At 35.0% G+C, this 23,923-nt stretch overlaps 1 protein-coding gene across 1 annotated transcript in view; it reads left to right on the top strand.

Annotated features, from left to right (window-relative positions):
* The window catches only part of CSMD1 (CUB and Sushi multiple domains 1), an 883,217-nt gene that overhangs the window by 620,742 nt on the left and 238,552 nt on the right, over positions 1 to 23,923 (top strand). The gene's annotated exons all lie outside the window — the stretch shown is intronic.

The raw sequence follows: 23,923 nt of genomic DNA on the forward strand, positions 1-23,923 counted from the left end.
TATGAATTAGATGCAAGTTAAAAATCACTTAAAATTAAGCAACTAACATGTATTTATCTCATCACTTTTTTTTTTTTTTTCTCCATTAAGTCATTACCCAGTCATTTCTCAGCCCCAGATTCTGCCCAGTGAGTGCCAATCTCTCTATCTCTTATTCCTTCATTACTCCAATTGATTAGTATCCTTCCTGCTTTTCTCTCTCAAGCTCTCATTTATGATTATCCCTCCCTCTGTACTGTGATTGCTATTCTGTTCCCTATTTATCTCCCTACCATGTTATCCATAGGTAGTATCTTGTGTCTTTCTTTTCTAACCTCCCCCCCCCCCCCCCCCCCGTTTTTTTTTTGTTTGTTTGGTTGGTTGGTTGGTTGTTTTTGTTTTTTTTTTGTTTGGTTTTTTTCTGTCTCTTGTCAAATTTCGATTTTACTTTCAGACTTTCTGACAGATGCCTTTAAATCTGGTTTTGTTCTCCTGATATTTGTATGAGGCAGCTTAATTTTCCTCTCAGGATGGGACTGAGAGATGGAGAGTCAGTGGTTGTGCAGGACAGAGTAGCTCTCAGCTTAGTACTCAGTCCGATTGTATCTACAAGTGGCAAGTGCTGCAGGGAAAGCACTCCTCAGAATCTTTTACGTTTTGTTAAATTTGACATTTATTTGGGATGTACTTGCCTAAAAAATGTTTCTGCAGATCTCCTTGAATTACTGTTTCCCAAAGGCCTCCCATTTGGCAATTTCTAGTAGATTTGTAGAGGAAAAGTCATGTCATTGATATAAAGGTCACTTTTGCAACAAATACAAGTTTTTCTTTCAAATTATGGGTATACTAATGCATTCCATGAAAAAAGTCATCTTCATTTTTTTGATGTGGGAAGTTGAATTGTTCCCATGGCTCTACCAGAGCTGAAGGAGCTGAATGGAGAACAATAATTTCTATTTAATTACATTTAAGCACAAATTAATAAATCCAAGTTATTTTTGTGAAAAGAAAATAATCTGAACTCTAACAGCCACTGTCTGATAAAGATACATAGGAAAGAAGGAAGAATTTTAAAATGGCAGTGCTTAGCAACTGAAAAATAGTTGAAAGCAGTAGCTCTACCTATAATATAGATTTGTTCTTTGTTGCTGTTTTGCCATCCACATAAATTCCTTCCATAACATTTATAATTAAATATTACTAATTCAGGCTTTGGAGATATATTCTACAACCTCACTGATGAAATGCTGAAAAATTCAATGTAAGAGTGACACATTCATCAGGTAAAGCTGTGGATACTCCAAGTTCACTTTTTTGAGAAAACTGATTAATTGTAGACTGAGGAACAAAGGAAGGACTGAATATTTCTTTGAATATTTTTCTTTGGAACATAAGAAATGAAAAGGTAAGCTCAGCATATAAATTACAAGACTAAAGACAGAACAAAATGAAACATGGGCTGCCAAGGGAGGTGGTGGAGCCACCATCCCTGGAGATGTTCAGGAAACATTTAAATGTTGTACTGAGGGACATGGTTTAATGTGAAATATTGGTGATGGGATGGATGGACTGCATGACTGTAGAGGCCTTCCCCAACCCTGGTGATCCTATGATTCTATGTAATCAGTGTTTTTAGTTTTTTATTTTGCTGTTTAAAAGACAAAGATTGTGTTTACATAAATTCTCCATTTTAAATAAATACACATAAATGTAAAACTTAATTTCATACTCATTTTCAATGAGTATAACAAATACAACCATTTCTACAAGCTCTTAAACAGCCTTCATTCTCCCTAGTAAACAGTTATTTAGGCTATTTAAGCTGGTATGGAGAACATAGCACACTTCATTTTGATTACTTTGCAGCTTATTTCTATGCCATTTTCTCATTGTTGCAGATTCATTGATAAGCCCTTTGGTAAATACATTGCTTTTCGTAAGCACCCATTTTGATAGCCAAAATTTGCCTACATCCTAGAATCCTGATGACAATTTCTCCCTTCAGGTTTTTTTTTCTGCTTCCTGCTGACTCAATATGGGATAAGCACTGAAAAGCTTTCTGAGCAGCTGGAATTGACAGAGAGTGTATAATAATAAAAACAAGAGAATAGAGAGGAAATCTCTCTTGATGAAGAAATTAATGTGGTAAAATGTAAAAAGAGGAAAAGTGATGATAAATCAGGTTAAAGTTGACAAGAGTTTTTGGATGAAATTTGGAGAAAAAGAGACGTTAACTAGACATGTTTGCATACATAGACATGTCATGTTTTTTTCTAACAATATGATTATTAACATTTTAGGTTTTAAATGCTATTCTGTACCAACTAATGGAATGTGTCCATATGCTACTCACACAATAGGTGACCAAACTTGCAAGCAAAAAATGCTTGGCAGAACAAGAGACAAATATATCCTGTTAGCTGGAACTGGATTACAGAATTGGAATTTTCCAATATTGTACTAACCATTTTGCATTTTGTATTAAAGATTATGTGTGCTGAAAACATATGCACTAATCCTATTAAATTATTTAGATAATTGGATAATTATCTGAAATGTCTAATCTTATCTAGCTGAAAAGATTTAAATTCAATTTATCACAGGGCATTTTATATGCGAAGTAATGACAGCATGATAATGATGGGTGAAAAAAAAAGAAATAAGGCATAGCAGCTTTTGACAAAGAAGGAATTACACCTCAGTAAGTAACGTGGTTCTGTTATTGCCATAGACATATAAAACCATTTCACAGTTCTCACTGAATTATATTTACATACAAATGTATAAAAGAGTCCTGATTCATCATATTGCTAGTAATGTGTTTTCCATGTCTGTGACTAGTCCTACCTATTGATGTAGAGAGAGTGGGTTAAGCAGGACTGTAAAATTCCAGCTTATATTTTATATTTCACTCTTCTAGTTCAGTTCTTCTAGAGCCAGAATGAAGGTTTTGCTGAAGTAGTTATGTGTTACCATGCAAGTTAAACTATATATTGAGCAAAACAGATCATCTTGCTCTACCTCAGCAGTATATTTCTCCTCCTGCCCGAACAATAAAAGCTATCAGCATGTTCCCTCTTGTTGAAATACTTTTAATTAATAATATCTCAACTAGATTCCATGAGTGCCACATGAGTCACAGCCACCTTAGGGGGAGCTTAGTCTGGACAGCGGTGAATAGCCCTATCTGTGGAATTGTAACCATCTCTAATTTGCACAGTATTTTTCAGATAAAAGTAAATAGATGTGTTAGTTACATATACATTTTAGAAATTAATTATTAAAGTTTTTAAGCTTGTGTCTTAAAAAAGAAAAAAACAAAAACAAAAACAAACAAAAAAAACCTTTGTCAGATTCCATTTCACATTCTTTAAACTGGGGAAAAAAAACAACTGACATAAAAACTTAATTATAAAGGCTTAAATGGTTGTACAGCTCTTTAGAATTCCCTGTAGATAAAGGGTTTCACACCATTACTTGTAACTGCTTAACTGAGGAAAGGTAACAACTTTCTATCCAAAAGAAACAGGGCATTTGAGACCTCATGAAACAATATATGAGCAAAATATATGATCCTTGCTTCTCACCATTGGTGCCCTCACTGTAGCAAACCAAAGAAGAACAGGCTCAGACTTTTAATCCAGTGGCAGTTCCATCAAAGATGCATAGCTTGTTTGCAACAGAGCAAGAAAACAGAGAAATTATATTTTTAAGAAAATATCACTTACATCAAGAATTCCCTCTTTAAATTTGCATGTCTGTATTCTTCTCAAGGTATAACATTTTTTCTGAGAAGGATGGCATAAGAGAAGAAAAATACTAATTAAGAGGTTAAAAAAAAAACAAAAAAAACACAACAACATTGTGTCTAAATTCATATTTTTGAGAGTTCCTTAGAAAAGTCTGTTGATTCTTCTTTTGGAAAAGAAAAAGGTCAGCAAATTTTATTGGATTAATTGTACAATTATAATCAGCAAACAAAAGATCTATTCAACAGGGAAAAAGAAAGTGATTAATATTTTATGACAATCATATAGTGGTTCCTTATTTTAAATATATAAGGAATAATAAATATTATAAAAAAGAGGTGGAAATGCCTGGTATTAGATTCCTTTCACAGAATTTAAAAGGACAAAGGTGATTTAAAATCTTTCTTATTAATGACGTTTCGATTTAAAAGATGACTTTGCATAATGATAATTTAAATTTGTGATGAATTGGAGTTGCTAAGGTCTCTGATGCCATATAATGACTGTAGAGCTTGAATGCCTGTAATGCTGTGTACAACAGTTACGTTTCATTACTTTTTATCAAACTGAAATTTCCCACTTCTGGTTACACCTTGAATATTGGATCTATTACTTGCATAATCTGTTCCAGTTGTTTCAACATATTTAATGATATTCTAGAGACAAGATGAAATACTTAGGTGCCCTTCCTCATGGAAGAATGCCCAAACCAGTAAGCCAGAGCCATCATTTTCAGACCTAGAAGTAAGAAATAGGAAAAGATTTGTAGAATCCTATTCCAGAATCGCTATTAGCCTAATAGCTAAGGCAGTTATGTTACAGAAATAATTAAAGGTATCTGAACAAGTCAGATGAAGAACATCTGCTAAAGCAGATACCCTACAATAAGTTGCACAGGTTGGTGTCTGGATGGGTCTTGAATATTTCCATAGGCAAAGACTCCACAAGCCCTCTGTTCCAATGCCCCATTGTCTTTATCATAAATAGGTTCTTCTGCAAGTTAATATGGAATTTTCTGTGTTGAAGTTTCAGGCCATTGCTCCTTGTCTTATCACTACAAAACACCAAAAAGATCATCAGCTCATCTATTTGCCTCCTATCTTCCTTTGGATATTTATAAACATTAATCAGATCCCCTCTCATTCTTTTCTCCAGGCTGAACAGACCCAGGTTACTCAGTTTTCTTCATATGGAAAATGCTCCAAGCCCTTAATCATCTTTGTGGCTCTCCACTGGATGCTTTCTAGTTGATCCCAGTCTATTTTGAACTGTAGATCCAAGAATTGGACGCAGTGTTCTAAATGTGGTCTCACCAGTATAGACTAGAGGAGGAAGGTACCTCCCTTGACCTGCTTGTCATGCTCTTTTTAATGCAGCCTAGCATACCATTGGCCTTATTAGCCACAAAGACACACGTCTGGCTCGTGGCCAATCTGTTGTCCATCATGACCCCAAGGTCCTTCTCCAGAGCCCCTCTCCAGCAGGTTATTCCCTAACCTGTACTGGTGCATGCAGTTATTCCTGCCTAGGTATGAGACTCTTCAACTTGGTTTTGTTAAATCTCATCAGGTTCCTTGCTGCTAAACTCTCCAGTCTGTCTAGGTCAACCCTACAGGAACTGAGCAATACTACCTTCTGCTATGTATTATGAACAATAAAAACCCATTTTATTTATATCACAATTTCACCTTTAACAATTTTATGATTGATTTTGTAAAAAACAAAACAAAACAAAATTTAAAAAAACAAAAACAAAAACAAAAAACACACACACACAAAAACACCTTATTGATTCAGATTTGCATGTAAACATGAATAATTTCCACAATCTTAGCATCCACAGTACTTGTTATCTTTCATTAATCTCTTTCTCAAAAGTGGAATTGTGGAGCTCAAACACAGTCTTCTGAATATCTGTAGATTCTGGAGAAGGATCGCTCTTGCTTGATCATTATTACTTTGGCCACGATTCACCCTTAAATGAAAGTTTGTTAATGTCTTAAGCAAATAGTAAGATGGTATGAACTATCACTGAACTTGTTATAATCTGAGAGTTTTCAGATCCTCTGAAAGCTGTTTGCAATCTGATGAAGTATGAGATGCAACATTTTGGACTGTACTGAAGCAAGGCAGGAAGTATACTCCAGAACTAAAGTCTGCATTAGAATGTATAAGTACATAGGAACTGTTGAGTCATGGCCTGACTGAGCACCTGGGGAATGGACCCGGTCAGCCCTGGGAGCACAGGTGAAGACAATTCAGGTGTGTGACTGGAAGGGGTGGAGCCTGGCTGCACCTCTCTTACAGCTCATTTTAGGGGCTGACTGCCCCTGGGGAAGGGTTTCTTTTTGGAGTTCCCTCCTTAGTGATTTTTTCCCCTGTGAACCTGAATCTTCTGAAATGAGTGAGCAATGTTCTTCCCTTCCTTTATAGTGCCTCTCTATTGTCCTAGTCCTTTCATCATTGCACCTTTGTTGTAATGCCTTTCCCATTGTATTAATCTCTGTAATTGCTACAGCATGTTTATAGTTTAGGTAGTTGGTGTGTATCATAAATATCTTTGTGTTAAGTCTCTAGGCAACCTTGTTACCTTGTTCTGTGTCCTAAAATTTAGTAATAAATATTGGTGGGAAACACAAGCTCTTTGTGCTGATGAGAAATGATTCGTAGAACTGTTGTAGACAACAGTGCTGAGCCCTCCGGGTCATAAAACAGACAATTAGGGTGAGGTCTAAGCTCTATTGTAAAGAACTATAGCAGCATAGATATCTTTCAATGTCAAAGAAACAGAAACTCATTTTAAATCTTGCCATACGTTGTAAGAATCCATTTAATACTCAGTTATCTTTATCAAGAAGGCTTTTATGTACTCTGAATAGGCCTCAACTGAAATGGATCTAGAGGTTAATAATGAGCTGCTTCTTTTTTTTCCTTTTCTTTTTTTTTTTTTTTCTTCCTGGCTGTAACCTCATAAAGGTATTCTAATTGAGTTGCAAGAACATGACGCATTTCTTTTCATTACAGGTATAACTTTAAATAGACTTTTTTGAAGAAGTGCATCTTTTAAAGTTGAATTTTGAAATTGCTTACATTTTGGTATTCCTCCATTTAACTGTCTTGAATATTTGTACTAAGAAATATCCAGTAGGCTTGTTCTTTTTGTTTCATAAACTATCTTTGTCAAGGTGCACGTAAGAGTTATTGGCTTCAGCCTTCTTATTCTGTCTCTATTCTGATCTAGAATTACTCAGTAGTAGTTTTTCTTTGCCCTTGAGTGCCAAATTCATTCACATTTTATTACAGAAAAATGTGTAACTGCCATAATGTCAAAATGACATAAAATCATAATGCTCTGTGGGAGGTTTAGTGAGTTTCTATGGTGCAGAACTGTTTCTGTTGTTTTTGCAATTAATGAAGAGAAACCACAATAAAATGAGACCAGAGCGGGTAATAAAATGTCTGCTACCTGTGTTAACTCAGTAACATTGCTCTTCTGAAAGATATGTTCTTGAGGTGTTGAATTAAAAAGTATACAGTTGTGAAATTGTGAATCTGTGTATAACATTAAGTGAAGGTCACAACATTCTCCCATTTTGTGGTCAGTGATATTTTCAGGTAAAGATAAGGATGTGTGCTGGCAAGAAACAGCAGTAATGCTTTTTAAGCTGAAGCAGTGTTGACAAACCAGCAGAGTAAAAGTATTCTCAAATAACAGGCTGTTAGCATAATTTGCTGCTGCCTTTGATGACCAAATCTCAAGCCTTCTTGAAAAGGACGGCATAAAACTCTTTCTTCTTTGAATAGGAGAGTAGGATAGCACATTCTCACACCTAGTATCTTTTTTTGGTTACTGTTATGAAGGCAGGGTCAGAGAAATAGCTTTTACTGTTGTTTCCTTAAAATTATAGGTATTGCACCTATGTAAGCTACTCCTCAATTAGATGTCATGTAGCGAGGTACAGGATGTATTTGCTTCTGCCTTTACTTTTGACTAGATTATTGAAGTGGAGTGAGATAATAATCTTAAGATTTTTCTACTTGATTTCTCAAAAAAGATGGGGAAAAAACCTTAATGCTATTGTGCTGTGTTGTGCTAATACCTACTGTGAAATAGTAGTCAGTTTTGATTTCTTAATGCTGGATCTAAAACAAATAATGTTCTGTTTTAAAAGTCAATTGCTCCATTTACACAAATTGATTTTTTGGAGTTGTTGGACCAAGTCTATAGTGCCATGAGAATGACCAGAGAGCTTTTCCCTTTTCCTCTTTGCCATACACCATAAGTAAAAGCCTGCCAAAAGAGGCAGCACTCACAAAAATATTGTTAAATATATGTTCCAGTAAACAATGTCTGGAGGGGAGAAGCAGCAGATTAATGAAACAGGAATCTATGATAGTGCAAACTGAATATCCCTGAATACTAATCTATAAAATCAAATAGCAAATAGATATTACTTAGAAGTTATCTCTCACTGAAATACTTCTAAAATCATGATACAAAGATAGAGTATATTTACTTAGAAATCAAATATATTAGCATAGCTTACAAAAAACAAAAACAAACAAACAAAAAAAAACAACAGAGGCTTGTTTAAAACAACATGCATCATTTCTGTTAACCAAGGCAATGCTATGAGTGTTTAAAAACTTTAAATAAGACATGGGGAAATACTTCCATAAGCAGATAGAACTGTATCAATTCCATTACCCATAAGTTTTGATTTCTTTTAAAATTCTACTCATAAATTGTTTACGAAATAGGCTTAGAGGTAAGTAGGTTGAGACACTCTTATGGAAACCAAACAGTGGATGTGTGCACAGCGAGGTACTAAGTGGTGTGTTTCAGTAGTGGAGACAATGATGTGAAAGACAAGCCCCACTCCAGACACCCATGCACAGCTGTTTGACCATGAAAAGAGCAGCAGCTTAATCAGCTTATTCATCTGTGTGAGTTGACTAACTGAAAAATAGTATTGTAGTTGAGAATGTGCTATGTTAAATAGCAATATTGGGTTCCTTGTATCTGTTACAGTATCCACGGAAAGAAATACGAGGCATTATTTTTGGAACAACTAAAATATGTTTAAGCACCAATGGGCTGAAAGAGTCTGAGTTTGTGCAGATGTTCTCAAGTACTGGCTTAAAAGCTGTTTAAAAGCAGATAGTACTATACTGGGATTCAGTGTGGATGGCAGTCAACCAGCTGGACCAGCATTTTTGGCTAAGCAGTACTGACAGTCCTTTAATTAGAAAATATTAAATGAAACTTAGTGCTGTTCCAGAAAGTCTAATGAGAGAAAGATATTCAAATATATATATGTAGCTGTGCTACTGCATACATAAAGCTCTGAAATGCTCAAATTGCTTGGACCAGTAAAAGTGAACTTGAAATTCAATTTTGGGTTATTTTAAATGAGAATTACCAAGATAAAAAAGCATTTGTATGATAATGAATAGCATATTGATGTTTTCCTTTTTGGCAGGACAAAGTACTGTAATAAAAACGATTACTAACTAGCAGCAAGAATTTCTCAATGCCTGGCAGGTACCAATTTGAACTTGATGATAATAAATCTTCACCAGTGTTTGCTATGCTACGTGATAAACATTGGACAGGAATGCATCTAAAGAGGTTAGTGAGTGCTAACGGGGGGAGGGAGTGTTTCCATTTAGTATTTAATACTTAGAATGGGGAAGTATAAATTTATACAGAAGGCGAAGACCTATCTATCAAGAGTATCTAAATGTTTGGTTTTTTTTTTTTCTTTTTTTCCTTTAAAAATTGAGGAAGGTTTTCTGGGTTGATCCTAACTAATTTTAGGTACTGATTTATTGAATTAGAAAAAATATTGTTCTTTCTTTATGTAGAGAGAGGGGCACTTTGTAGGTAGCTGTGAAGAATGTTATTCATAAGGTTTGTGGCACTTCTTAATAAGGCTCTCATTAAAATTCTTAAAATTAGATGGGTCGGATACAGGCCAAAGGCCTTTGTGCAAGCTTACCAGATAAATTGCATGAAATGGAGTGGATTTTTGGTAACACCATTCCAGTTCTGGACCATCTCCTCTCTTTTTCTCTCTCTCTATGATTTGCTACTCCTTTTACTTGCTTTGTTTAGTCTGAATGTATATATATATATTTTTGTTAACTAAAACCTTCACGGTATATTTCTAGTTATTTCTATCAGTGTTTCAGAATATTTGTAGTTTATTATGTTTGGCAAAATTTGTGATTTTAGTGCACACACACACACACACAAATAATAAGTTCAACTTTTTTTTTTTTTTTTTAAATCAAGTTTATAGTTTCAAGGTGGATTTCAGATTCTTTGAAGACATTTAATTTTGATGTGTGTATGTTTAAGAATGCATTAGGTATTATTTAATAAGAACAAATTCCTCTTATTCCAAACAGAGATCCAAATTAAGTGTATTGCATGTGTGTTTTAGGACTTTGCATTTATCTTTTAAGTGTGTTCTTTTTGTGAAATATTATCTATCAGTCATCTAAATTAGTTTCTGATTTGACATTCTTTGTCTAAAAAAACAGTTTACTAGTGGCATAATATTCTGTCTAGAAGTAAGAACACATGAAAAGCAGTTGTGTTTTTGTTTACTAGGTTGGTTGTGTTTGTTTTACGTAGACTATGGAGCTTTCTCAGGACAAAAATATCAGGACAGTATTAACAGAAGGAAGAGTAATTTAAAGAAACTTAAGATCTAAATTCATTTTCATTACTTCAGCAAATGTAGTTATCCCAAATATCTCTTATGAAAGTGGTCATACCAGAAAGATTCTCACATTCCCACCAGCATATATAGAATATAACAAGAATTATGGGCCAAAAACCTTTTTGGTGATTCTAAATCGGCAATCCCAGCTGTCAGAACTGGTTCTATGTAATAGGAAGCTCATTAGTGGAGTTCTATGACCAGGTAATACATTACTGTACATTCTATATTGCACGATTTAACTCTCAGGAAGAGAAACTGTGAGAGGAAGAATTAGATTTCATTCTTTTTTTCCTTTTCTTTTTACACATGCACCAAGCATTGTCAACTCATTTCAGCTAGACAAACTCAGAAACAGCAAAACAGAAATTTGGGACTAGAATAGATTGTTTTATATAAAATGTATATGTTTTATATAAAATGTATATGTATATATATATATATATATATATTTGTGTGTATATATATATATATATATTGTTTGTTTTAGCTTACATGACAATTATTCAACTAGTATTTCTAGAATTTGTAACAAGCACTTGCCCTCCTTCAGCAACACAGGGAGTATGTAGGAGGACGCGTAGTCAGTATGCAGCTGTGTCTCTCTACTGCTCCTTCCCTCTCTTGCTGTTTGTCTGCTCCAGCATGGGTCCTTCACAGAGGCTGCAGTTCTTCAGGATAAACCTGCTCGGTCATTGTCTCCTCCATAGGCTGTAGGGCAATCTCTAATGCCGATAGCACCTCTTCCCCCTCCTTTTTTTTCCTGACCTTGCTGTCTACAGGATTGTTTCTCATACCTCTTCCCTCACTCCCCTCTCACACACTGCTGTGTAGTGTTTTCTACTCTTCTATTATGTTTCCCAGCGGCACCATCTTGGTGTACATGCAACAGGAACTGACTGTGCAGCACAGGGTAGCCTGAGGCCTCACCTCACAGAGCAGCCTGCAGACCCGCTGCCTGTGCTGTGTCCTGGATACACAGTGCATTTCTTAAACCACACGTACAGAATGTGACATGTTTAATTACTTCATGCTGTGTTTAGTTTTCAGTTTTACCATGGCTGACATACATGTACTGTTTTTGCAGTGTAATGCCTCTCATTTTTATGATCTGCAGGAGAGTTTTCCCCTTGAATTGTATATACTTATAATAACTAAAACACTCAGCATTTCATGTTGAACATAAAACTGGATCTGGGGGTAAGACAGTACAGTGTGTTCTGAGATGAAATACTGGATCTGGCTGTACTACTGCAAGGAAAAAGAGTTTACTTTCAAGATCTCCTTGGAGATCTCCAGATATAATCTGAAAATAGATACAAGGTGATGTGCTGCTTTGTTTCTGCAGCTGCTCTTCTGTTGGTCTCCTACCACTCCAGATTTTAGGGCATCAGAGTATGTGTGGTATATCACAAAGCACAAAACTTAGTTTTTGGCAGGAAGGAAAAATAATAATAATAATAATAATATGATGATGATCAAGAGGGGCAATTTAGGAAGCGTGTTGCAATCAATTGTGGTTATTTTATCCTCTACTGAGGTTAAATAAACATGTGAGTTGTGTTCTTTCACCTGTTGGCAGAGGTCTGTGAAGACTATATAGAACAATCATGCAATGCACCAAATCTAGTTACAGTGCTTTTCTCTGTACTAGGGACAAATCTGATGGTGAATATTGCTGGCAGAATATAATTCATCTTTTGTACAAAGTTAATAAGGACATGAAGGGCATAAAATATCTCTAAGTAACTACGTTTCAGTTTGGAGGAATTGAAATTGTCATAGGGATCTGGAATGTTGTAGCATGTTGTTTCATATGCCTCAGTTTAATTAGAGCCTGGCTGACATTTTTATTTACACACGTCAGCTGGCATAGCTTCACATCAAGTATTTTTGCTTATCAGCGTGGGTGCCAGTGACCTAAAAAATCTTAATGCAGTAATGTAGTACGATTGCTGCAATCACAACCTAAGTAGATCTTACTTGCTTCTTTTGTCAAAGCAGTGGAATTGGCTTCTCACATCAGTAATTCACGTTCAATTCATAGTTCTATTTTAACAGCTGGAGGCTGTCATGAGTGAAATGAGACTTGTCAGATTCAGAAAAAGTAGCAAGCATTCATCTCTAAACTGATCTCAAAGTGAAATTTTCATTTTTAAGGAACTTTGGGAGTGGCAACAAGATTATAGAATATCTGTTTTGAGTTATCTAGGGAAAAGTATAATGACTTTTGAGTACATTTTCATGCTGAGCTGTCTTCAAAAGGCTCATGCACAGTATTTGATCATTTCATTCAATTACTATGTGTTCTGTTTTATCAAGACATAAAGCTGAACTGTTCTGATATTTGCTGGAAAGGGGACACTGATAAAATATATATTGGTCTGGTTTAGAGGGGATAAAGGACATTCTTACATCAGATTTGAATACTGTAGATGATCTGACTAACGCAGGTTCTCAAGAAGAACTATTTAAAATTTATCAAAATTTACCTGAATTCCTGGGGAAAATGTTCTAATCAACAATAACTCAGTTTTCTGTGATGATTTACTCTTTCAAATGAGTAGTGGTATGGTGACTTTTAAAGGGTGAATTAATAGATAAAACCCCTCAGAGAAAGTTTTTGCTTTTCTCTTTTTGTATTGGGACCAAAAACAATCCTTATTCAAAGACTGTCTCAGTTTAGTTATCGTTTGAGCAGCAGAATGTATTTGAGGAGCCAGTATAACCTCTTTGCCCCTTTAGGACTTAACAGGTTGATATGAATAAGGTGCATATTCTGTGGAAGTAGAAGGAATAAGAATTATGAATTACCGGTTTGGTATTTCACCTGAATAAATAGACCTACCAGAATGATTGAGGTTATATATTCAGGATAGAATTGTATATATGATGCATAGATGCCATTGAAAATTGTGATTACTTAGGAGGTTTTGTTTTTTGTTGTTGTTGTTTTGTTTTTAGTATTTTTTTTAATATTTGCTATTGTAATAGTGAGAAAAGGGGGAGGGAAAAGCCAAAACAGATGTTGCAGCTGACATCTGCCCTTCTAATCATAATGAAGAGGGGAAAAGTGCCAAGCTGAAATAGCATTTTAAATGTTTGTGCTGTATGTTTCAAGGATAAACAGAGTGTGATGCACTGTATACAGCTGCACATCATTATGTACAAAAGAAAAACACTTACTTTGATGGGGTTTACTTCATTTCTCTAAAACTTGAAACTTAGAATGTATGGAATAAGAGAAAAAAGAAAGGAATACATATTTGAAGAAATGTTACGCTCTGAAATTGCTTATTTTTCCATGATATGGTGTTTTTCTCCTTCAGAATACTGTCCCTAATTACAGCACTTACAGACAATTAAGGTCACAAGGCATTATAGTCTTATGTCAAGTATACTCTGAGCTACTCTGTGTAAAATATCAGTACAAATAATGTACAGCTGCTATTCTAGTTCTTGCACTTCCACACAAATTCTGTCTTTTCAAGTAGTGTCATAAAATATCTACCCTACATATTTTTGTTATTTTAGTGTTAATCTAGGTAATTTAGCTGTCTGATATATATTTTCAAGGTGAGTGAGGCAAACTAGCCTTGTTTTCCTTGAGTAGGAGCCCAGAGAGAGCCTCTGTAATGTAATTACTATTAAAAATACATGTAATGAGTCCTATCCCTGAGGTAAAGTATTTCACACTATGTTGACAGTAAGTGTTTCAGTGTACTAAAGACTCACAATTCCTATGTTCATTCTGGAGCAGTCTATCAAAAAGGAAGCAGAAGTCATTGTTTTCTTTTAATAGATGTGGGCTGATCAACGTAAGAGATAGTCTCTTCTGAATGGATGTCTTTTGCAGTGTGTTTATGAGTATAAAAAGAGAAAAATGCTGTCTGAATTTTAGATGTTTGCAGAAGTAAATGGTCATTATCTACATTTGGATTTAGCAACATAAATGTTAGTTTAAACACAAAATTGTTTGGGGACTTAAATAATCAAAACGGCCATTAGAGAAATCATCAACAGTGGATGCATGTTAAATATTAAACTGGGAGTTCTTGGGAACTGTAATTCTACTTCTTGTGTGCCCACATACATCTTACTTGCAGATTTAATTTACAGGTATTTAACTTCAATAATAGGAAGTTTAGATGGGACATAATTTATATTTTGGGAGCACTGTGCATCCCTTACAATCTTGCCAGTTAAATATGAGCATGTCTGTGCTGCACTTCAATCACAGGCACTTCCAAACAGTGCAAATATATCTGAAGAAATTCAATACTGATTTATCTATGAGATTAATTACTTTATAACTGAATAAAATTTATATTGTACTGAAAAACACGCTGCTCAAACTATTCAGTTGAAGAAGTAAACAGTGAAATCACACCTTAAAAATTAACTGCTTTGCTCTGTTAAATGTTATGACTTTGGAAAGCTATGTTTATTAATAGATTCATTTTCTTCATGTTTATGATTTTAATGTGGTTATTTTTCTGAAGCAGGTAAAGGTAAAGACTGATCTTGTACTGGATTTGCTCCATTTCACCCATAAACATAATCAGTGGAAAGACAAATGTTAATGATCCTGCCATTTAAGATACTCACTAGAATGCTCTCCTGTTGCCCCAGTAGGCATATTTGGCCACACATTACATGCATTTCATTATGATCATATGTACTAAAACTGCCATATACCAATCAGCACAATTTCTCTGATCTTTTTTTTTTTGCTATCAGAACATTTTTTTATTTTTCTTTTCAGATCTCTGAGTTAAAAAATAAAAGCTTCCATCTATGAATGTTTACCATTGTGACTTAAAACAAATGCCTGCCTCAGTATTTGGTATTTCACTGTTTGATTATCTGTGTCATACTATGCATCCATATTCATATTCTTTTTTAAATTCAGTAAGAGAGAAGTAACTGTATCACTGTTCCTGTAGGCTTATGACCTGAGCATTTTGGAAGAGAAGAGGTATTTGGAAAAGAAGGTTATTGGGAGTAGTCAGCTTGGGGTGGTCATGCTCAACCAACCAGGTAGCCTTCTGATGTACCTACCTACTGGCTGGGTAGATGGGTGGAAATCAGCAGATGTAGTCTACCTTGATTTCAGCAAGGCATTTTGTCACTGTCTCTCACAACGTCCTTATAATGAAGCTGAGAAAGTGTGGAATAGATGAGTGGACAGCAAGCTGGGTTGAGAACTGTCTGACTGGCAGAGCTCAGAGGGTTGGGATTGGTGGTGCAGAGTCCAGTTGGAGGCCTGTATTTAGCAGTGTTCATCAGGTTGGTTCTGGGTCTGGTCTTATTCAACACCATTATCAGTAAACTTGATGAGGGGATAGTGTCTACTCTCAGAAAGTACACTGAAGAGACAAAGCTGGGAAGAATGACTGTCATACCCAAAGGCTGTGCTGTCATTTAGCAAGACCTGGACAGACTGGAAAGCTAGGCAGAGAGGAACCAGATGAGGTTTAACAAGAACGTGTGTAGAGTCTTGCACCTGGGAAGGTATAACAACATGCACCAGTACAGGTTAAGGGATGACCTGCTGGAGAGCAGCTCTGAGCAGAAGGGCCTGGTGGTCCAGTGGATGTCAGTTTGGCCGTTGAGCCAGCAGTGAGCCCTTGTGACCAAGACCACCGGTGGCATCCTGGACTGCATTAAAAACAGCACAGCCATCAGGTCAAGGGAGGTGATCCTCCCCCTTTACTCTGCCTTGGTAATACCTCACCTGGAGTACTATATCCAGTTCTGGTGTTCCCAGTTCAAAAAAGACAGGGATCTCCTGGAGGGCCACAAAGATGATAAAGGACCTGGAGCACCTCTTTTCTAAGGATAGGCTGAGTGACCTGGGTCTGTTCAGCCTTGAGAAAAACAGACTGAGAGGTGATCTGATCAATGTCTATAAATGTTTGAATGTATATGCATGTAAGAGATATTAAATGCACTGCATTATTATTAGCACTACATACTAATGAAATAAAAATTAAGAATTTCTTAAATACCATCACCTTAAACCTAATTGATGTGTAAAATTATAGTTTATAGTCACTTTCAGGATTACTGATAAAATGGCAGCATTCAGTTAGATGCTGTGTAGCTATTTTTGAGGTAAAGAAGGAAGACTGTCTTGTGAATCAAGAAAGTATGTTATAGGGTGGCAGTATATTTACAAGTAAATAGCTTTATGAGGTGACTTTATAACCTGACATTGGTGAAAAATTGAATTTTCCCAAGTTTTAAGACGCTGAAGTCAGAAAAGCAGGCTGTGTTTATTTCTTTTGAAAAGAGTGCTTCTGGATATCCTGTAAAATTCTCTTTTCTACTGACTCTCCATCAGCTTTGTCTTTTCAAAGTAAATTACCAATTTTCTTACATTTCTGAATGAAGTGGAACTGGAAAAACAACTCTAATCTTAGATATGTGTTTTAAGCCTTGCAGCAGCATGTGTGGTTTGCAGAGGAAAAGGGTATAGTGGTAATTTCATTTTCATGTCAGGTTTACGCTGTTCCTTTATGTTATGTGGCACACAAAATAAATGGTAGTATGTTTATTTTTAAAATACAAATATTTGTATACTTTGCCTATCAGATAGAATCCTGCCTTCTTATTACTACTGACATTTTATCTAGTGACTTCACTGAAGTTAGGATTCCATGAGGTTAGGATTTTCCAGGGCTGCCAATCTCCACATTTAGTATTAGACCAGGCTGCCCAATGCCCCATCCAGCCTGGCCTTGAACACCTCCAGGGATGGGGCAATCACAACCTCTCTGGGCAGCCTGTTCCAGCTCCTCACCACTCTCATAGTAGAACTTCACCCTGATATCCAACTTAAATTTTCCTTCCTTCACCTTGAAACCATTTCCCTTTGCCCAGCTATTATCTACCCCTTGTTTTTTCACCTTGTCCTGCTATTACCTGTGGCTCAGCAATTCTGCCATGACAATGTGGAAAATAAAATATAATTTCTATTCTCTGTATGTTCTATTTCTTAGGTAAAATATGGTTTAATTACAAATTATTGCTAAAACTAAAATCATCTTGTCACTTCAAATAATATTTTAATTAGGCAAGAATACAGATATTTGCTTATGCTATAAATATGAATATAAAAATAAATAATATCTAATCTATTAACCTAAATACATTAAATAAAATACATATAAAATAATAAAAAAGGCATTAAATAAATTAACCTAATCTAATAATAAATATTAGATTTTTCTCTCCTCAGCTCCCAAATGTGAAATTTCTCAGCTATGTGAAAATACATTTGTTTAGGCTTTCTCATTTATCCAGGGGTAAATATAAAATATTTATTTATTTATTTATTTATTTTTTTGAGTGAGAAGTCTCTTCATGAGTTCAAGAAAAGCTGTACTAATAAGCACGCAGACTGAGAGCTGTGCATCTGGCCAGCCTTAAGTTGCTTCATTAAGATGGATTAAATCCTGACTTCAGCTTCTGAAAAGGGAGTAGGGTTCATTCAAGGGAGAATTAGTCAAATTCCATTGGGAAATCAAAACAGAACAAAATAAAGTAAGGTTTTTATTTACATATTTATGGACAAGACCACTATTGGATTTATGTAAGGGCAATTTATTGTCAAATCTTATGTTCTCTCAAGAATAGTGGGTAAGTAGGACTTAACAGCTTAGCTACAGCCTAGATTACAGGTAGCAGCTGGAGAGCAGAGTGCTGTGAATATATCAGTAAATTATCCAGATTCTTTATTTTAAGCATTTGTTGACAGCAGCAGTCTAGTGGAATTATGATATGTGTGCCTGAGGTGCTAAAGCTTATTCAAAACAGCTAGAATCATAATCTTTAGTTGTTGGGGTGCTAAGTTCTCTTTGCAAGGATTTATGAGTTCATACATTAGTTCTGAGTAGATGGAGTGTTCTAAAATAGCTGAGTTAGGCCTGTAGGTTAAGAGTTAGTGGGCGGGGGGTTTAGGTAGGTGTGTATATAGGTTCTCTCGCGTGCATCGGGTTTTGCGTGGTAAGTGTATGCATTGCACAGGATTTAGGATGGCATATAAAGTGTGCGAAGCACCAATAAATTGAGAGAAGACATTATGGCATCCATGTTTGTGTCTCTCTCCCCCAGACAGTTGAGGTCCCGGGATAAGTCGGGTTAATTGGTGAATACGTCATTTAGTGTATGAAAATAATTTCTTTTTTCTAATTTCTACTCCATGAATGCATATGTTTGATCTGACCTTTAAAACTAGAAGAATTGTTCAACTTTCCTGACAAATTCTTCAAGCAAAAACATTCTTACAGGTGAAAACAGCAAACTGCAGTTTAAAATGAAATCTAGTAGCTTTTTATGTGTTGAAGAATGAACAGAACACAACTTTTGAAGAAATAACAGTAACATCTGAATGTGTGTTTGGGGCCCACTTTTGGATAGCTTTTTTCTCCTGGCATAGACTTTATGCAGCTATGTCAGCAAGTGTCAACATAGTGTTCACAAGTAATGTAAATCAGTGAATCAAAAAATCATAGAATTGTGTGGAGCTGGAAAGGACCTTTAATGGTCTGCTAGTCCAACTCCCCTCAATGAGTGGGGATGTATACAGCTAGACCGGATTGCTCATAGCATTGATCAATTCATAGGTAAATTACAGAAGCAGTTTGAAGTGGCTTCTTGAAAGTAGTTAAACTGTTGAACTACAACATTTTCATTGCCTGCCCTTCCTTGCTTGTCTTTTCCTTCTTTTTGGTCTTCCTGAGTTTTATTAATCTGCCAGTTCTTCATTAGAATTATTCTCATGCAAGTGCTGTTGTCTCCAGCAGACTGGTGTTTTTCTGTTTCTCCTAAAAGCTTTACTTAAAGTCTATGAGAATTGCCTTTAAGTATGTTGCACCATCAGTTACTGCTCACAGTAGTTATTCTTTCTTCTAGAAGATTGGAAAAATTTGTAGTAAATAAATACATAAAAAATGTCACAGTATTTTGTTTTCAGGTTTTATTTTTACTTAAATCTGTACTCTCTAAAACATATATGTTTTTATTTAATTATAAGGCAATATCTATTGATAAGTAAGGCTCTGATCTCCTTTATGTAACTGTATAAGTTAGGGTACATACTTAGTAATTTTCATGTATGTTTTCTGCAAAAGACATAAGAGAGAAAAAGAAAAAAAAAAAACAACAAAAAAACAGTTCTATCCATTTTGTGTCCTCATTCAGTGAAGTGTTCGAGAGACAGAACAAGAACTTTGTTATGTAGTCAAAATTATGTAGGTCAAAATGAGTAAAATGATTTTTTTATGATTTTTTCATATAAAACTGTTTCCCCTTATATGACTGTATCTTTTCTTGCAATAAATAAATAAAATGAAATAGAGATTATTTGGTGCATGTAAAAATATTCTTTATAAGTAAGTTTACTCATGACTTTTACTTGCTGCTCTATTATTTGTATTAAGACACAATATTGTGCTAATGCCTATGTTCTGCTAATAAATGCACCACATTGGAAGTGTCCTAGTTTATTTGGAAAATAATAATAATAATAAAATCATTCATTTTGATCTGCATAAGTAATAAATTTGAAAGCTTGAAATTGCACTCAAGAGAGGGATAATTGAAAATTTCAAACATGCATAGCATAACTTATTGCGAAAACTTTCATTTAATTAATTCTCTCTGTGATTGTACTTGAAAAATGAAGTTTTCTATCCGAAGGTCTTCATGTTCATCTATTAATTCTAAATGTCCAGATAAAAACATACAGTGTATTCAGCCATTCCATACAATTATAATGTTCTATACCTTTTCTCCATCTGTTGTTATAAGAATATACATTAAGTATATACATTTGTCTTTTCCAGCAGCCACATTTTTCAGCGTTATGCACAAATAATATCAAGGGCATTTGATAAAGAATAATTGAAATGTTTTGTGTTCACTTTTGAAGCAGAAATTTTAATGACCAATATTACATCTAGAATTGTTTAATTTGTTTAATATGTTCTTATTTTTTTAGATTACACATCAAGCTTTGCAAAAATTAAAATGTAAATAAATGTAAATCTACGGGGCTTGTGAATAATAAAGATGTGTCTCAGTGCAGTTCTTATCTTGTTTCATTGACACAGAGTCATTGCACTTATGGGTGATTTCTTGGCTGGAAAGAGGCTGCTATTTACATGTCAGCTTTTATTTGCATCATAATAGGAAGATAAAGTACCCGTTCTTTGTGAAGTCTTGTTCAGTTAACAGGCTTGTCAGTCTCTGCCAGAAAAACTGCCATTTCTTATTATATCTTTCCACAGTGCATTTTTTTGGGGTCTTTTCTCTAACCTCCAAGCACTATTTGACAAGGCCATCTTGAAGGTGATCCTGGTAATTTTTGGTTTAATTTGAAAAGTATTCAAAACAAATTACTGAAGGAATGTGTGTACCTGAGTTTGTATGATCTGTTTTGTTTAAACCCTGAATATTGCTATGGATTGCCAGTATCCCTAGAATCATAGAATCATCCAGATTTTAAAAGACCTAAAAGATCATCCAGTCCAACTGTTCACCTGTTACCAATAGCTCACACTAAACCATGTCCCTCAACACAGCATCCAGTTGTTCCTTGAACACCCCCAGGTGACTCCACCACCTCCCTGGGCAGTCCATTTCAGTGCCTGACCAAGAGCAGTGAACCTGGTGTGGGGTGTGGAGCACAAGTCTGATGGAAAGAGACTGAGGGAACTGGAATTGTGTAGTCTGAAGAATAGACTCAGGGGAGACCTCATTGCTCTCTACTGCAGCCCAAAAGGAGGTTGTGGTGAGGTGAGGGTTGGCCTCTTCTCACATAACTAGCGACAGGACTAGAGGGAATGACCTCAAGTTGTCATACAAGGAAAAACGTATTCTGAGTGGTCAGAGATTGAAACAGGCTGTTCAGGGAACTAGTGGAGCATGGAGGCTTTCAAGAAAAGGCAGATGCAGCACTGAGGGACATGGTTTAGTGAGCATGGTGCTGATGGGTTGATGGTTGGATTCAATGATCTTGGAGGTGTTTTCCAACCTTAATGATTCCATGATTCTACAAAAGAGTGGGCATGCAATGGAATGAGTTTGAAAGTGTTTTAGAGATAATTTCTGAGAAGGACTGCAGTGATGAAATATATTCTGGATCTGAGATAATCAAATGAAAGATGGTACTTTCTTCTACATGTCAGTAGCAGTGGATAATGCTCAAAAGCTGTGGAAAAGGGGAAATCAGACAGGATTTGAAAACAGGAAGAAAAAGGTCTCTGACACCGACTGGGATTTGCTTCAGCATCTTTTCATCTGCTTTATGTTTGAATGATAAAAGTAAAAATACTGACAGATAAGGGTTCTATAACAACCCCATATATGCACTAAAGACCCTTGTGTTTCTGAACACCAGTAAACATTCTGAAATTAGTTAATAATTTCATTAATTTGTGAAATCTATTTATTCATTTATTTTCTTCTGTGTGGAAAGATAAAAAACAGACAGGCTCCTTTTACAAGGAATTTGATTTATTTTGTTATGACAGTATGTCATGCAACCACCATCTCTTAAAAAAAATACCTGACAGTTCATTGAAGAAAGCACAAGGTAAAAGTTAGGCCATGTTTAGTGAGGACAGCAGACATCTAGGAAGATGTGCTGAGTTCCAGGCATATGAAACCTGCTCTATTTCAAGAAGTATTTCTCTGTTCAAATGGTAGTGTGATAGTGATGTGTGAATGTATTGACAGGGGAAAAGAGTAGCAGAGAGAAAAATTTTGCAAAGATGAATTTCCATCTGGGGAGATCAGAAACTGTGTGCTATGAATAATGTTTCAGTCAACATTTCCTGGTGCCCAAAGTAAAATTCTCATGCAATTTGTGTGTGTGTGTGTGTGTGTGTGTATATATATATATATGTATATATATATATATATGTATCTGTATTGCATTACAATGCTTTTGTATTTAAAACATTATAGAAAATGTAGTGTTCTCTACCTTGTATTACAGCTGTTATAAGGCTCAAGTTTTGTGAAGTTGATATGTTCATTAACTATTAAATAGCTTATTTTCATTTTTTGGTGATTTTGTACTCCAATTTGAACTGCTCTTCCACTAACACAGCCACATTTCTGCACCAAGAAGTTGTAAATACTTCTATTGTTTTTGTTGTTGTTTGTTTATTTTCCTGGAAAATTGAAGAAGTGTGAAGTTTATTTTAAAGTGCATAAGTGTTCAAGTAGGCTGCTTATTTAGCAAGATTGTTTTTTGACTGTAGCAACATTTCAATACTGACACTTCCTAAGAAACTACAAAATTAGGTTCTCGGATTAAAATGCATGTTTACTAGCCAGGAGAAATTTGTTTTGACAACCTTATTAACACACACAAAAATCTATTAATCCAACTTGTATTAGGGGAACTACCAAGATTAGGTTCTCATTCTGGAGTGCTTTCAAGATGACAAATTTATAGGGTTTTGTTTTGCTTTGTTTTGTTTTTCAGCTGAACTGTTTTTTTTGGGTTTTTTTGGTTTTTTTTTTCATGCATTTTTTTAAACCTATTTATCAGGAAACATTTTTTTTTTGTCATGTAAAATAAGTTTCTAATTTTGTCTGAAAATTCATTTTCTGATTATCACAATATTTCATCACCTATCACAGAGAAAGAATTCTGGGACCATATATGGTACAAAACTTTTTATGTGCCAAAATAATAATGATAATAATAATAAAAACAAACAAAAAGCCTAAATGTTAAAACATTAATTGTTGCAGTTCCTCAAAGTAAAAGCTCAAATCAAGCATTTTGGTAATTATAACAGCTTTGGCTGTTATATTTTTATAGGACTGCAATGCATCTTTCTTTTTTATTTTAATATCTTGTAAAACTTTGGATTTCATGTAAGTTAATGGTCCCTGATGCTGCTGAAGACCTTATTATCATTTTATAGTACATATTGTGCATGTGACTATTCTTTCTGCCATTGTATTCAGTTTGAAAGTATGTCACTGTGTAGGAGAACCAGACGGATTTTATGTCTGATCTCTCATTACCCTTCACCTGTAATCCATTCAGGTTTGTAGAGTTTATTTTATGAAACTAAAATATTACAACTGTTTTGATGTTGTGGTTTGGTTGGTTTTTTGTTTTGTTTTGTTTGTTTTTTTGTTTGTTTGTTTTGTTTTTATTTGCTTGTTCGTTTTGTGTTCCAACTCTGCTTATTCATTAAATGCCTTTTGCAAATTAAGAAGATTTTTTTGTTGGTGGTGGTTTTGTTTTAACATTGAGAGTACTGTGTATCTAGTATTAAATGAAATGTCTGACAACCTGGAAGAAGAAAGAACGGAGAACAGAGAATGGAAGAATATAGGCCATCTTTTCCTTTTCCTTTTCCTTTTCCTTTTCCTTTTCCTTTTCCTTTTCCTTTTCCTTTTCCTTTTCCTTTTCCTTTTCCTTTTCCTTTT

Source organism: Coturnix japonica, chromosome 3 (genome assembly GCF_001577835.2).
Source record: "Coturnix japonica isolate 7356 chromosome 3, Coturnix japonica 2.1, whole genome shotgun sequence".
Classification (NCBI taxonomy): domain Eukaryota; kingdom Metazoa; phylum Chordata; class Aves; order Galliformes; family Phasianidae; genus Coturnix; species Coturnix japonica.